This window comes from Astyanax mexicanus, chromosome 21 (assembly GCF_023375975.1).
Source record: "Astyanax mexicanus isolate ESR-SI-001 chromosome 21, AstMex3_surface, whole genome shotgun sequence".
Classification (NCBI taxonomy): domain Eukaryota; kingdom Metazoa; phylum Chordata; class Actinopteri; order Characiformes; family Acestrorhamphidae; genus Astyanax; species Astyanax mexicanus.
The window spans coordinates 18,629,131-18,644,273 of NC_064428.1; the positions used below are offsets into that span (position 1 = coordinate 18,629,131).

Consider the following 15,143-nt stretch of genomic DNA (forward strand, 5'->3'; position numbering starts at 1 on the left):
AAATGCATTACTCCATAGATAAAGCTAATCGCTTCACAATAGGGTTTATGTTGGGTGTCTGAAGTTTGCTCTGCAGCTTAACTCCGTGGGTGATCCAGCCAAAATCTGCTGGACACTCAATATGCAGTCACTTCTAACTGGAGTTAGTTGTCTCAAATAGATTTGCTTACGAATTGACTTGACTTGAATTGTGTGACCAATATTTTACTCTCCATAAAAGCAGAAAAAGGTTTGTTGCATAGCTACAGTTTGTACTTCTGTACTTTTTATAGAGAAGTGTTACACGGGGGGTCATAAACCTGAAGAAACCTAAAGCAATTCTGTTTGAGAGAGTTGTTTTAGGCAGGTGTGTAAGACTTTAGGTATACAGTTCACACATGACTGTCCTGGTGACTGCAACAATCAGGGGAAACAGTGAGGAAACTAAAACTAGCAAAAGTATTTAATCAAGATTTTGATTAATTTTACTGTCTTTCTGTTTTTATTGTCTCTCCATCTCTGCTACAAATGAAAGGCTTAATCTCTGTTTGGGAAACCAAACCATGGACACAGAACACAGTTAATTAAATGGAATTCAATGTTAAAGATACAGTACTAATAATATTCACTGCTGAAATGGTTCCCACTTCCTGCTAAGGTGCTGCTACATGGCTACTGTGTTGTGTTCCTAGCTGATTTCTGTGCAGTTGTATTCCAGATGGTTGCTAGGGTCTTTAAGGTGGTTGTCGAGTGGTTACTCTGGTAACCCGTTTAACAATGAGCCAAATATATTTTGTACCAAATATAGATGTAGAATGTTGTACAATTTTAAGATCTTTTAATAATCGCATGAGGTTTAGTAAATTTCGACAGTAGACGCTGTATTTTATTTTTCATATTGTACACTGTTTATGCTTATGCCCGGCTGTCCTCTTCTTCTTACGTATGTAGTCTCATAGACGGCAGGGGTGCCAGACTAAAGAAACAAACACACAATGGCTGACCAGCTGAATTTAAGTTAAAAGAAAATGTGTTTGTAATGTAATATTTGATAAGGGCCCTTGAGCATTTCGAATCAAGTCAGCTTGAGAACTGTTTTTTTCTGTTGCAACAGGGCGCACGGGTACGATGGTGTGTACATGGTTGATTGACAGCGTTTAGTTTGAGAGTGCGCAGGTACTGTATTTCTCCTGAGGGTGGGGTGAATGTGTATGTATATATTCAGTGTGTCAGAACTGCTCCTTTAGTTTCTGCTGTGCTCAGTTGAAGACTGAGACCAAGTAGTTAAACATACAGCTCTGGGGAAAAAAATGGTTTTCATGCATCTTTGCATGTTCTCCTCCACCAGTCTTACACACTGCTTTTGGATAAGTTTATGCCATTCCTGGTGCAAAAATTCAAGCAGTTCAGTTTGGTTTGATGGCTTGAGATTATCCATCTTCCTCTTGATTATATTCCAGAGGTTTTCAATGAGATTTTTAAGTGTTTTTTTTTTTCCAGAGCTGTATGTCTGCACTCTCCTACAAAAGTATTGAAACACTGAGGCCAATTGATTTTTTTTCTTCTGCTCTAGTGAAAACATTTTGGTGTAACAAAAATATAATTTAAAGATGAATATTGAAGACAAATTGGTAAGTTCGGACAAAAGCTGAATTTTTGACCTTTTGTCTCCTATTCATCTTTTAATGTCAAACCCAATTTGTTTTCAGTCTAAAGCAGAAATAAAGAAATGAGACTGACTTATCAAGTACTTTTGGGGGGCAGTGTATGTTTAGGGGCTGTTTCCTGTGTAGTTCCAATTAAAATCTGCAGTCAGTCTGCTCCTTTCAGAGTGACTGCACTGTTATGTATATTGGTTATGTAATTTAATGCTCCTGGGCATTGCTGTGTTTGTTGTGCAGGTGTGGGAAAGGGCAATGGCAGTGATCTGAAGGTGCGGATCATAGTGAAAAGAGAGCAGGTGTTCCAGTGTGTCTGTGCCACGCAGACGAACTGTAGGGTAAGCTAACTTTTAAAGGTTTTCTACAGTATAAAACTGTATTTACTTCCTCATAGTCAAATGACAAGAGTAGTTTCAGTACAAAAAAGTGAAAAACTGTGAACCTTAAACACAGTGGTTTCCTAATTAAAACCAGAGCTATATGGCATATCCAGAACAGACATGTGAAGTGGGCTAATCCCACAACCCCTAAATGATTTAGTAGTTTAGGGTGATTTCACACCTACTTTTTTTATTTGTCAAAATAAACTGTTCATATTTACGTGTAGTGCTGTTTGTTTGGACATGGATGAGTACAGTAATCACAACTGCAATGAGACTGCTGAGAACTGTTGGTCTGAACTCTGAATTGGTTGGTTTGTGATGTGAACATGATCTGACCTTGATCCAACCCATCTGTCAAGCATACTCTGTCAGTTTTAAGATGTGGAGTCAGTCAAATGAACACATGCCACCTCTGCTGTTGTTCCATGTTAAACTGCACAGAAATCTGTTTACTTTCTTGCTCCCAGCCAAGACAGCTCTGACCAACAACCAAAGAGATTACAAAGATTGTTGTGACTCATTTTGGTGAGCTTGAATTGTATCCTCTGTTAAAACAACAAACCATGAGGGAAATGCTCCAAGAGAATCAATTAATTACCTGACTTGGACCAGAGCAAACAAACTATAGTGTGAAAAAACAGCCTTACATACACTATTAAAAGATTTTGTACATACATACACTAGTGAAAGCGTTTGTGAATCGGTATCATCTTAACCCCAAATCATATTTTAAATATGTACTAAAGAACAACTTTTAAATATTCAATAAGCTCATAATATTGAACCTTTAAAGACAGTAGCAGCCCACTAAAAACATAAATCACATTGTAATTGTTGGGAAAGGTCTTTCAGATGTTTGTCTTATGTTCCTTTGTGTTTATTTTACTGTTCGCTCATATACTGTGTTCTCATATTTTACCAGCTGTTCCCAGATACTGAAAACAATGCCGTGGTGATCAGCTTTCAGGAAGGGCCAGTGGTTTGTGGTGATGTTAAGGTCATGTTTGAATCCAGGGCTGTAAGTTCCCAATCTATTGTAACGTAAGAATGATTTTATGGACATCGTTTTTTCCAGTTGTTTGGCAAAATGTTTTTTCTCTATTGTTCTCTATGCCCAGGGTCTTCCAAAGGGGTATGAGGACTATCCTTTCTATTTCTGGTTCAACACTTAATTTGTAGAGAACAACAGGTGAGGTTTTTGCTGTCCATTGTCCTCAGAAGCAGACACTGGCTTTGTTTACCTACCAGACCACTCTGGTTTTAGATTTTATATATAAAAATGCCAGGCCACTTAATTCATTAATTAGAATATTTTGATATTTTGTCCCCTCTCAGTTTAGTAACATTACTGCTTTCAATGTAAAACGAAAAATCATATGGACTGCTGCACAAGGTCTAAATCTTTGCTCTAATGTAGGTTTTCACACACTTATAAAAGGTGAGTGATGTTTAGCGATTGGATTCGGGCATATTGTGCCCCTAAAGCTATAGCTATAGCTATATAACCTCAACTTTATGTCCATCCCCCATCTTCACTGTAAGAGCTTTTTACTGAGCCATGCATACACCACAATATTATGCATTTGTTTGTCAAATGTTTTTTTGTCTTTAAATGAAGACAAATGTTTGTGTCAGTTTAGCATATTAAGCCTCCAAAATGTAAATCTTACTCTTTAAGCTTGAGTGTACATCAAATAAAGCAATCGAGGCTGCCACTGTGAAATGGTCAATGGTTATGTGTGCAGAAACATGTTTTTGTAGTACACATGTATTGAAATAAATACTAATGTCTCTGTAACACTTGTCTGTCACTTTTTTGAATTAACAACTGATCTGGGTTGCTGAATTTCTGCAATTGTTTTTAAGGATAGATCTGAGTGACTTGTTTTTTTAGAAGTAAAAAGTCTGGTCTTACAGGTGGGCATGCAACTCTAAACTCTTTAGAATCAGCAGTTTTAGAGGTGACCTTTTTCAGAAGCGCTGTCAGTGCCATTCTCATATAAAAGGCTTAAAATCAAATGTGCAGCTTATAATAGTAAATAAAATAATGTACTATGTAATTGTGTAGAACACAAACTGTATAAACACAAACTTTAATTCTAGAATTGATATACACTATCTGCTGCTGTCAGTACAAATGGATGGCTGGATCAAAAATCAGAGGGAAAATATTAAACTGGGGATTCACAAAAATGCTTTTTCTTAAGTTCTTAAGTTTATACTTAACTTAAGAGGTCTGTTTTGGTTATTTTTCTTAATGTTTATTTTGTACCAAAAATTCCAAAAATGGAATAATAATATATATACCTTTATGATACACTCACATTTCAGTGCTTGGTTTGACTCTGTTTTTTTATTTTCCTAATGTTTTCTTAAGCCTTCACATCAGTGTCTCAGCACTGGCATTCAGAGCCCCTTATTCACCATCGTACTCCATTGGACATTTCAGGGACAACAGCCTTTTTTGCCCAATTATAAACACTCTTCTTGTAAAAGTTATCCAGACATAGGTTAAAAAAAAAAAACAAACAAACAGTTGAACTATAAAGTATTGAAAGACTAGGATACTAAAAGCCAGTAATGTTAGCCCTGCTAAGACGTCCCTTTGCTGATCAATAGCTGGTTAACAAGATAGCCTCACAGTATACTGTATGTTTTTTTTTTTACTGCCCTTGAGCTTTTTTTTTTTTATTATTTGTACTGCAGTAGAAATGTGTTTTTAGAAACTTGGCTTTATTTGTCTCACTATCTTTATATATCAGTTGCTTTAAACATTATAATGTTAAGCATAATTTTATTTATAAATTTAAATATAACAAAACATAAATGTTGTTTTAATAAACGTTAGCAATAAATAATCTCAAAATAACACATCTAAAATACAGCAGACTAATAGTTTAAACCATTACACCCAGCCTTTCATTGAGCTGAGAGAAAATTAAGTGTGCTGTTCAATTTCCAACGCTAAGAAATGGGTTAGACAAGCTATACTAATGCACCGTCCATCATCTCAGCAGCAGTTCAGCTGTGACTTTTGGAAGAAACCAAAGTCAATGGAAAAGAGAGGGGGGGGGGGGGTGGCTTGAGGGTGTCTGAGATTTAATATAACAATATTATTTTAGTTATAGTTATAGTTAATTAAAATACTTACTCTGAATTACATAAGAGTGCTAGTAAAATATAAAATAAAATAAAAATATATATATATAAACATTTCGGGCACCGTAGCCCCCACACCTAGTTTTGAATGGTCGTGTCTCTCCTGATTCAGTCAGTAACAACAAGACGGTCGCCCTTTTCTTCAGGGAGTTTGCAGGAGGTGTAATTTATGGGGAACAATCATTAATGTTGGGTTAAATAATCTAGTGTTTTTTCACTCTGGTGCTGCAGGTCCGCTGCGCTGCTCTTTGTGTTTCCCCTTTACTCTGTTTTCATTAAAAGCCCCTCAGTCTTAAAACAGCGGCAGTAAAACAGGCGGAGCGGTGGGCCTCCAGCAGCAGTAGTGATAACCCTGCCGGTGTAGAGTGGAGCAGCGCGAAGGGAGCTCTTTCAGTCCCGGTGAGTAATTTAGCTAGCTGGCTGTTTAAGCTCTCGGTGAAGCGCGGTCTTATTATAATACTAAACTACAGCGTGGTGAGACTATTTAAACTGAAGCGTGTTAATGGCGAATAACGCTGTAAGATAGCTATGGTGCAAACCGAGCTACGGTGGAGCTGGCTAAGCTAATTAGCTTAGCCAGCTCCACCGTAGCTCGCTAGCCTTAGCTTCAGTTAGCCCGATTACCTGCAGCAGCTGCTCGTTCAGAAAAAAAAACACAACCAGCGCTGTTTAAGAGCTGCTTTACGAGCTTCTCTCCCAGCATAGGGTGTGTTTTTCTCAATCAGCAGCTGCTTTTAAACCACGCTGTAGTTTAGTAATAAGATCGCGCTTCACCGAGAGCTGAAACAGCCAGTTAAATTACCTAACAGGACTGAAAGAGCTCCTATCGGTTCTCCGGTCTAATTCGGTCTAAATAAACCAAAACACCTTTGGTTTATTTAGATTTAAGTTAGCAGTTTGTTCTCTTTAGACAAAAAACGAAAATAAGAATAAAATAAAAAATAAAAAAATGAAAAAATAAATAAATAAAATAATAATAATAAAATAAGGGGGCGCAGTCTGCGCATGCGCCAGATTTTGCGGCCGCGCGTGCGCAATAGACCGACTTTTTGCGGTCTTCTGCGCATGCGCGGCCGCAAAATCTGGCGCATGCGCAGAAGACCGCAAAAAATCGGCGCAGTGGACCGATTTTTTTGCGGTCTTCTGCGCATGCGCGGCCGCAAAATCTGGCGCGTGCGCAGTAGACCGATTTTTTTTTGCGGCCTTCTGCGCATGCGCCAGATTATGCGGCCGCGCATGCGCAGAAGACCGCAAAAAATCGGTCTTCTGCGCATGCGCCAGATTTTGCGGCCGCGCATGCGCAGTGGACCGATTTTTTGCGGCCTTCTGCGCAGGCGCCAGATTATGCGGCCGCGCATGCGCAGAAGACCGCAAAAAATCGGTCTTCTGCGCATGCGCCAGATTTTGCGGCCGCGCATGCGCAGAAGACCGCAAAAAGTCGGTCTATTGCGCACGCGCGGCCGCAAAATCTGGCGCATGCGCAGACTGCGCCCCCTTATTTTATTATTATTATTTTATTTATTTATTTTTTCATTTTTTATTTTGTTCTTATTTTCGTTTTTTGTCTAAAGAGAACAAACTGCTAACTTAAATCTAAATAAACCAAAGGTGTTTTGGTTTATTTAGACCGAATTAGACCGGAGAACCGATAGGAGCTCTTTCAGTCCTGTTAGGTAATTTAACTGGCTGTTTCAGCTCTCGGTGAAGCGCGATCTTATTACTAAACTACAGCGTGGTTTAAAAGCAGCTGCTGATTGAGAAAAACACACCCTATGCTGGGAGAGAAGCTCGTAAAGCAGCTCTTAAACAGCGCTGGTTGTGTTTTTTTTTCTGAACGAGCAGCTGCTGCAGGTAATCGGGCTAACTGAAGCTAAGGCTAGCGAGCTACGGTGGAGCTGGCTAAGCTAATTAGCTTAGCCAGCTCCACCGTAGCTCGGTTTGCACCATAGCTATCTTACAGCGTTATTCGCCATTAACACGCTTCAGTTTAAATAGTCTCACCACGCTGTAGTTTAGTATTATAATAAGACCGCGCTTCACCGAGAGCTTAAACAGCCAGCTAGCTAAATTACTCACCGGGACTGAAAGAGCTCCCTTCGCGCTGCTCCACTCTACACCGGCAGGGTTATCACTACTGCTGCTGAAGGCCCACCGCTCCGCCTGTTTTACTGCCGCTGTTTTAAGACTGAGGGGCTTTTAATGAAAACAGAGTAAAGGGGAAACACAAAGAGCAGCGCAGCGGACCTGCAGCACCAGAGTGAAAAAAACACTAGATTATTTAACCCAACATTAATGATTGTTCCCCATAAATTACACCTCCTGCAAACTCCCTGAAGAAAAGGGCGACCGTCTTGTTGTTACTGACTGAATCAGGAGAGACACGACCATTCAAAACTAGGTGTGGGGGCTACGGTGCCCGAAATGTTTATATATATATATTTTTATTTTATTTTATATTTTACTAGCACTCTTATGTAATTCAGAGTAAGTATTTTAATTAACTATAACTATAACTAAAATAATATTGTTATATTAAATCTCAGACACCCTCAAGCCACCCCCCCCCCCCTCTCTTTTCCATTGACTTTGGTTTCTTCCAAAAGTCACAGCTGAACTGCTGCTGAGATGATGGACGGTGCATTAGTATAGCTTGTCTAACCCATTTCTTAGCGTTGGAAATTGAACAGCACACTTAATTTTCTCTCAGCTCAATGAAAGGCTGGGTGTAATGGTTTAAACTATTAGTCTGCTGTATTTTAGATGTGTTATTTTGAGATTATTTATTGCTAACGTTTATTAAAACAACATTTATGTTTTGTTATATTTAAATTTATAAATAAAATTATGCTTAACATTATAATGTTTAAAGCAACTGATATATAAAGATAGTGAGACAAATAAAGCCAAGTTTCTAAAAACACATTTCTACTGCAGTACAAATAAAAAAAAAAAAAAAGCTCAAGGGCAGTAAAAAAAAAACATACAGTATACTGTGAGGCTATCTTGTTAACCAGCTATTGATCAGCAAAGGGACGTCTTAGCAGGGCTAACATTACTGGCTTTTAGTATCCTAGTCTTTCAATACTTTATAGTTCAACTGTTTGTTTGTTTTTTTTTTTTAACCTATGTCTGGATAACTTTTACAAGAAGAGTGTTTATAATTGGGCAAAAAAGGCTGTTGTCCCTGAAATGTCCAATGGAGTACGATGGTGAATAAGGGGCTCTGAATGCCAGTGCTGAGACACTGATGTGAAGGCTTAAGAAAACATTAGGAAAATAAAAAAACAGAGTCAAACCAAGCACTGAAATGTGAGTGTATCATAAAGGTATATATATTATTATTCCATTTTTGGAATTTTTGGTACAAAATAAACATTAAGAAAAATAACCAAAACAGACCTCTTAAGTTAAGTATAAACTTAAGAACTTAAGAAAAAGCATTTTTGTGAATCCCCAGTTTAATATTTTCCCTCTGATTTTTGATCCAGCCATCCATTTGTACTGACAGCAGCAGATAGTGTATATCAATTCTAGAATTAAAGTTTGTGTTTATACAGTTTGTGTTCTACACAATTACATAGTACATTATTTTATTTACTATTATAAGCTGCACATTTGATTTTAAGCCTTTTATATGAGAATGGCACTGACAGCGCTTCTGAAAAAGGTCACCTCTAAAACTGCTGATTCTAAAGAGTTTAGAGTTGCATGCCCACCTGTAAGACCAGACTTTTTACTTCTAAAAAAACAAGTCACTCAGATCTATCCTTAAAAACAATTGCAGAAATTCAGCAACCCAGATCAGTTGTTAATTCAAAAAAGTGACAGACAAGTGTTACAGAGACATTAGTATTTATTTCAATACATGTGTACTACAAAAACATGTTTCTGCACACATAACCATTGACCATTTCACAGTGGCAGCCTCGATTGCTTTATTTGATGTACACTCAAGCTTAAAGAGTAAGATTTACATTTTGGAGGCTTAATATGCTAAACTGACACAAACATTTGTCTTCATTTAAAGACAAAAAAACATTTGACAAACAAATGCATAATATTGTGGTGTATGCATGGCTCAGTAAAAAGCTCTTACAGTGAAGATGGGGGATGGACATAAAGTTGAGGTTATATAGCTATAGCTATAGCTTTAGGGGCACAATATGCCCGAATCCAATCGCTAAACATCACTCACCTTTTATAAGTGTGTGAAAACCTACATTAGAGCAAAGATTTAGACCTTGTGCAGCAGTCCATATGATTTTTCGTTTTACATTGAAAGCAGTAATGTTACTAAACTGAGAGGGGACAAAATATCAAAATATTCTAATTAATGAATTAAGTGGCCTGGCATTTTTATATATAAAATCTAAAACCAGAGTGGTCTGGTAGGTAAACAAAGCCAGTGTCTGCTTCTGAGGACAATGGACAGCAAAAACCTCACCTGTTGTTCTCTACAAATTAAGTGTTGAACCAGAAATAGAAAGGATAGTCCTCATACCCCTTTGGAAGACCCTGGGCATAGAGAACAATAGAGAAAAAACATTTTGCCAAACAACTGGAAAAAACGATGTCCATAAAATCATTCTTACGTTACAATAGATTGGGAACTTACAGCCCTGGATTCAAACATGACCTTAACATCACCACAAACCACTGGCCCTTCCTGAAAGCTGATCACCACGGCATTGTTTTCAGTATCTGGGAACAGCTGGTAAAATATGAGAACACAGTATATGAGCGAACAGTAAAATAAACACAAAGGAACATAAGACAAACATCTGAAAGACCTTTCCCAACAATTACAATGTGATTTATGTTTTTAGTGGGCTGCTACTGTCTTTAAAGGTTCAATATTATGAGCTTATTGAATATTTAAAAGTTGTTCTTTAGTACATATTTAAAATATGATTTGGGGTTAAGATGATACCGATTCACAAACGCTTTCACTAGTGTATGTATGTACAAAATCTTTTAATAGTGTATGTAAGGCTGTTTTTTCACACTATAGTTTGTTTGCTCTGGTCCAAGTCAGGTAATTAATTGATTCTCTTGGAGCATTTCCCTCATGGTTTGTTGTTTTAACAGAGGATACAATTCAAGCTCACCAAAATGAGTCACAACAATCTTTGTAATCTCTTTGGTTGTTGGTCAGAGCTGTCTTGGCTGGGAGCAAGAAAGTAAACAGATTTCTGTGCAGTTTAACATGGAACAACAGCAGAGGTGGCATGTGTTCATTTGACTGACTCCACATCTTAAAACTGACAGAGTATGCTTGACAGATGGGTTGGATCAAGGTCAGATCATGTTCACATCACAAACCAACCAATTCAGAGTTCAGACCAACAGTTCTCAGCAGTCTCATTGCAGTTGTGATTACTGTACTCATCCATGTCCAAACAAACAGCACTACACGTAAATATGAACAGTTTATTTTGACAAATAAAAAAAGTAGGTGTGAAATCACCCTAAACTACTAAATCATTTAGGGGTTGTGGGATTAGCCCACTTCACATGTCTGTTCTGGATATGCCATATAGCTCTGGTTTTAATTAGGAAACCACTGTGTTTAAGGTTCACAGTTTTTCACTTTTTTGTACTGAAACTACTCTTGTCATTTGACTATGAGGAAGTAAATACAGTTTTATACTGTAGAAAACCTTTAAAAGTTAGCTTACCCTACAGTTCGTCTGCGTGGCACAGACACACTGGAACACCTGCTCTCTTTTCACTATGATCCGCACCTTCAGATCACTGCCATTGCCCTTTCCCACACCTGCACAACAAACACAGCAATGCCCAGGAGCATTAAATTACATAACCAATATACATAACAGTGCAGTCACTCTGAAAGGAGCAGACTGACTGCAGATTTTAATTGGAACTACACAGGAAACAGCCCCTAAACATACACTGCCCCCCAAAAGTACTTGATAAGTCAGTCTCATTTCTTTATTTCTGCTTTAGACTGAAAACAAATTGGGTTTGACATTAAAAGATGAATAGGAGACAAAAGGTCAAAAATTCAGCTTTTGTCCGAACTTACCAATTTGTCTTCAATATTCATCTTTAAATTATATTTTTGTTACACCAAAATGTTTTCACTAGAGCAGAAGAAAAAAAATCAATTGGCCTCAGTGTTTCAATACTTTTGTAGGAGAGTGCAGACATACAGCTCTGGAAAAAAAAAAACACTTAAAAATCTCATTGAAAACCTCTGGAATATAATCAAGAGGAAGATGGATAATCTCAAGCCATCAAACCAAACTGAACTGCTTGAATTTTTGCACCAGGAATGGCATAAACTTATCCAAAAGCAGTGTGTAAGACTGGTGGAGGAGAACATGCAAAGATGCATGAAAACCATTTTTTTCCCCAGAGCTGTATGTTTAACTACTTGGTCTCAGTCTTCAACTGAGCACAGCAGAAACTAAAGGAGCAGTTCTGACACACTGAATATATACATACACATTCACCCCACCCTCAGGAGAAATACAGTACCTGCGCACTCTCAAACTAAACGCTGTCAATCAACCATGTACACACCATCGTACCCGTGCGCCCTGTTGCAACAGAAAAAAACAGTTCTCAAGCTGACTTGATTCGAAATGCTCAAGGGCCCTTATCAAATATTACATTACAAACACATTTTCTTTTAACTTAAATTCAGCTGGTCAGCCATTGTGTGTTTGTTTCTTTAGTCTGGCACCCCTGCCGTCTATGAGACTACATACGTAAGAAGAAGAGGACAGCCGGGCATAAGCATAAACAGTGTACAATATGAAAAATAAAATACAGCGTCTACTGTCGAAATTTACTAAACCTCATGCGATTATTAAAAGATCTTAAAATTGTACAACATTCTACATCTATATTTGGTACAAAATATATTTGGCTCATTGTTAAACGGGTTACCAGAGTAACCACTCGACAACCACCTTAAAGACCCTAGCAACCATCTGGAATACAACTGCACAGAAATCAGCTAGGAACACAACACAGTAGCCATGTAGCAGCACCTTAGCAGGAAGTGGGAACCATTTCAGCAGTGAATATTATTAGTACTGTATCTTTAACATTGAATTCCATTTAATTAACTGTGTTCTGTGTCCATGGTTTGGTTTCCCAAACAGAGATTAAGCCTTTCATTTGTAGCAGAGATGGAGAGACAATAAAAACAGAAAGACAGTAAAATTAATCAAAATCTTGATTAAATACTTTTGCTAGTTTTAGTTTCCTCACTGTTTCCCCTGATTGTTGCAGTCACCAGGACAGTCATGTGTGAACTGTATACCTAAAGTCTTACACACCTGCCTAAAACAACTCTCTCAAACAGAATTGCTTTAGGTTTCTTCAGGTTTATGACCCCCCGTGTAACACTTCTCTATAAAAAGTACAGAAGTACAAACTGTAGCTATGCAACAAACCTTTTTCTGCTTTTATGGAGAGTAAAATATTGGTCACACAATTCAAGTCAAGTCAATTCGTAAGCAAATCTATTTGAGACAACTAACTCCAGTTAGAAGTGACTGCATATTGAGTGTCCAGCAGATTTTGGCTGGATCACCCACGGAGTTAAGCTGCAGAGCAAACTTCAGACACCCAACATAAACCCTATTGTGAAGCGATTAGCTTTATCTATGGAGTAATGCATTTTTTCTTCATGCCATCAGGAAAATACAGTATTCTTTGCTTAAATGACTCAGGTGGGAGCAGCTAATCATTTTACGTATTGCATTCCCCATCAAAAACATGTGATAAGAATATTATAACCAACTTACAATAAATACAGAAATACAGTAACATGTTCATAACAAACAGCTCTGGAAAAAAATAAAGAGACCACTTTAGTTTCTGAATCAAGTTTCTCAGATTTTGCAATTTATAGGTATATGTTTAAGTAAAATGAATATTGCTGTTTTATTTTATAAACTATGGACAACATTTCTCCCAAATTCCAAATAAAAATATTTTAATTTAGAGCATTTATTTGCAGAAAATTATAAACAGCTGAAATACCAAAAAAAGATGCAGTTCAGCTTTGTTTGTTGTTTGATGGCTTGTGATCATCCATCTTCCTCTTGATTATATTCAATTTGGTAAAAATTGGTAAAATCAAAGAAATTGATCATTTTTAAGTGGTCTCTATTTTTTTCAGAGCTGTATGTAGGCAACAGGCTATGCTACACAATCACTTGCCTTAAGCTGAGAGAAGCTCTGCACCTCTGAGGAGTCATGTGGTTCACCTTCTGAATTTGATGGCAATGACATTCCCTCAAACTGGCAGTGTAGTTCAACATGTCACTGAGAACACAATAACACAAAGTTCAATATGTGAATAAGAGCTTAGGTTCTCTGCCCAAACCCAACCCAATGTCTGACCTGGCTCGAGATTTCCCACCACTTTCCTCAGGTTCCTTGGGCTAAAGAAAATAATATAGTTATAAGTTATTTTTATTTTATATAAAGCTATGAATCAAAATATAGCAGAAACAAATCAAACTGTTTTTAAAAAAAGTTGCACAAGTGCAAAGTGCACACTGTCCATATTACGCACTTCACCTGCCGCTGCGCTTTCCTCCAAATGTGCTGGCTCCTTGGCAATGCTGCATCAGCAGCAGCTCGAAAAGAAGCGGTGGCTGACTTCACATGTATCGGAGAAAGAGTGTGCTAGTCTTCCTCCTCCTGGTGTGTTGGGGCATCACTAGTGATAGGGGGAGTCCTAACGAGTGGGTTGGCTGTGTAAATTGGGGAGAAAATGGGAAAAAAATATAAATAAAATTATAAAAGAATTTATTTTATTTTCTTAAACCATGTTATATTATACTAGATTAGAGGAAAGTCATTCAGACATTGTTGTAGCCTAATGTTTAGGCCTTTGGATCATTGTTTGCATTGTTCATGTTATAATCTTTTGGAGATCTGTTCCTAATAATTAATAATATTTTTCTTAAATAATAGGTCTTATTCATTCTTCACTCATTCTAAACAGAACGAAAATGTTTTTTAAAAGCTCAGTTTTAATGCTCTACTTACTCAAAAAATGTCAGGTTTAATTCGGGCTTTGGCTCAAAATGACAGTGTATGGGGCAGGTTGGGTCGAGCACTAATGTGAATCCTTATACTGCATTCCATCTGAAGTAGGAATTCAGAACTGGAAATTTCCAAGTTCTAAGTAGAACATTTCAACTGAAATAAACCCACAAGTTCAGAACGCAAGATGGCTGCACCAAACATCAACAGTAGTAAAAGCAGTAGTATTTTACGTTTCATTAGCACGTCTAGCTGTTCATGTTTCCATTGTGTGTGTGAATGTGCGTCTGGTATCGCTGACAACGCAAAAAATTATAACCTGGGACATATAATGTGGGACATTTTTTGGTTACATTTGCTATAAAACACTGGTACATGATTAATAATTAAGTTGTAGTAAACATGAAAGTCTTTAGCTTATTTTATAATTCCCTCTGGAAAAAAAGAAAACAAGGGTAAAATATGTATACACATGTAGATTACAAATAGTGTTAACCTATAAATTTAAATTATTTTCTGTGCCTTTTCTATGCTTTCGCAGCACATTTTAATGACCATAGCGTGTTTAAAACATCAGAGTAGACAAGAATGTATATCAAAACTGATTATAGTAGGCCTATATTTACATTAAATATATTTAAATAATTAAAAAAAAAAAACATTTATTTAAGCAATGCTAAGACACAATCTTCAATAATAAAATGTGTCAAATTCTGAGCGCTCCATAATGTAGGGCTAAATTACTTTACTCTGCACTGATGTATTAATCAGCTCAGGCCCATTTTAAACACTGATAAACATTTCTAATGTTTAACCTGTAAACAGTATTTCACACTTTCATCAAACATGATATAGAATCTTCTGTTTAAAACTTTGAACAGAATCAATTTTTAAATAAACTAATTTGGCATATATCTGGCTGTCAGGG

The 15,143-nt window shown here is 37.2% G+C and overlaps 3 long non-coding RNA genes across 4 annotated transcripts; 1 reads left to right on the forward strand and 2 right to left on the reverse strand.

Moving 5' to 3' along the window:
- Positions 1-122: 122 nt before the first annotated feature.
- On the forward strand, positions 123-3,821 carry LOC125785975 (uncharacterized). The gene is made up of 4 exons (XR_007428232.1): positions 123-1,155; positions 1,881-1,978; positions 2,946-3,041; positions 3,142-3,821. It is a non-coding gene; the product is annotated as an uncharacterized LOC125785975 (long non-coding RNA).
- A 5,196-nt stretch (positions 3,822-9,017) lies between these two features.
- On the reverse strand, positions 9,018-12,706 carry LOC125785940 (uncharacterized). Its single transcript, XR_007428216.1, has 4 exons — positions 11,684-12,706; positions 10,861-10,958; positions 9,798-9,893; positions 9,018-9,697 (listed from the first exon to the last, which is right to left on the reverse strand). It is a non-coding gene; the product is annotated as an uncharacterized LOC125785940 (long non-coding RNA).
- Positions 12,707-13,382: 676 nt separating this feature from the next.
- Positions 13,383-14,500, reverse strand: LOC125785942 (uncharacterized). Of its 2 annotated transcripts, none has more exons than XR_007428217.1 (3): positions 13,740-14,500; positions 13,565-13,605; positions 13,383-13,486 (listed from the first exon to the last, which is right to left on the reverse strand). It is a non-coding gene; the product is annotated as an uncharacterized LOC125785942 (long non-coding RNA). The 2 variants fall into 2 exon arrangements; XR_007428218.1 differs by having other exon boundaries at positions 13,745-14,499.
- Positions 14,501-15,143: the final 643 nt, after the last annotated feature.